General features: G+C 40.7%; 1 protein-coding gene across 2 annotated transcripts in view; it reads left to right on the top strand.

The window, feature by feature from the left end:
• The window catches only part of insyn2ab (inhibitory synaptic factor 2Ab), a 21415-nt gene that overhangs the window by 1197 nt on the left and 18696 nt on the right, over window positions 1-1522 (top strand). The window lies entirely within an intron of this gene.

Genomic DNA, 1522 nt, shown 5'->3' with positions numbered 1-1522 from the left:
GATGTGCTCTTCAAGGCTGAATTTGATAAAAGCTGGATTCAGACTCATCATGACTAATGACATGTGTGATCTGGGAAGCTCTAGGGTACTGCATCACATACAGAGCTGCACTTGTATTTGCTCTGAGTTGTTGCCTCCCCCCACCCCCCTCTCTGTCCCTCTATTTTCTACATGTCATTCCTTGACTACCTGAGTTTACAGGAAACACAGACGGAGATAGCTTTATGGTGTCAAACACACTGTGGCTTGTATGTCACAGCATCTTTTTCACTTATAAATCATCTTCTACGTTACACCACAGTCAATCATCAAATCGACCTGAGTACACATGTATGCCCATAGCCCAACCCCTTATTAATCAATGCACTCATCAGGGTGATGCACTACGGATGTAAGTGCTAAAGTGTTAGAGGCAGAGACTGTCTTCTCCATTATGTTATACAAAAAGAGACCCACACTACAGCATTAAAGCATGGGATCACAAAAAAAAAAAAAAATACCTTTCTGCATATCAGCCTCTCCAAACTTACTCTTCCCAAGGATCCATTTCACAGCCAGTGCTCTCATCCAGGAGATAGAGGGAAGGGAGCCTTTTAAAACCTCCCGCTTTTCCCCACAACAGAAAGTGCTGCTCAGTGATAAATCTTTTAAGCCAATGTCATAAAGCAAACTTTCACAGGTGTAGCCGGCAGCACAGTACAGATAGCTCTGGAAGACTGCTGGAATAAGATTGTGTGTGTATGTGTGTCTTTGTGTGTGCATGACTGTGGAGATCTCAAAAATGGCAGGGATTGTTTTCAAAAATTGGACAAAAGACCATATAAAATCTGGGACCAAAGGAGCTTACATTGTTGCTGGAAAAAGAACGTGATTGTGTGATGAGAAAAAAGATTACTGCAACGCGGAGGGTGTAGGGGCCGGAACCTATACTGTACAATTGCACAGTATTGGACTGGACAAAGAGAGCGGTTCCTCATCCTTTACATTGTGCTTGCTTAGTTGGTGCAATGTCACGTTCTGTAATTTATGCAAATAATAATGAGAAAAGATCCATAGTATAGTACAGTATAGAATGCATAGGGGATGATGAGCACAGCATCAACATCAACTCAATTATGTAATGAAGATTGAAGCATTTAGCATGTGACACACACTAGTTTTAGCACATGATTACTAAAATGATGAGCTGCAGCATTGCCGAGCATCCCATGTTCATGATGCACTTAGTTTGTATTGATGGTGCAGTGGAGGTTACTATGTTTGAGGCCAGTATCATAACATTACTTAACCATTAATGAGAGTGGCCAGACAGTGTTATCCTATTTAAATATCCTACAGATGCACTTCAGTAATTATTGTGTTGATTCAGGCTGTCAAAGATGTAAGGCGATCTAAGCAAAGCCGTCTCCTTGCTCTTTCATTTTGCTTTTCAATGGGGCATAATTCATGAGTCAGCAATGTTATAGACTTGCAATTGCATTAAAAAATTGATCCATTTCCCCTATTACATTATTTACAAACA

Source organism: Etheostoma spectabile, chromosome 17 (genome assembly GCF_008692095.1).
Source record: "Etheostoma spectabile isolate EspeVRDwgs_2016 chromosome 17, UIUC_Espe_1.0, whole genome shotgun sequence".
In the NCBI taxonomy this organism is placed as follows: Eukaryota; Metazoa; Chordata; class Actinopteri; order Perciformes; family Percidae; genus Etheostoma; species Etheostoma spectabile.
Note: the sequence above shows the minus strand (reverse complement) of the source record. Positions and strands in the feature narration are given on the sequence as shown.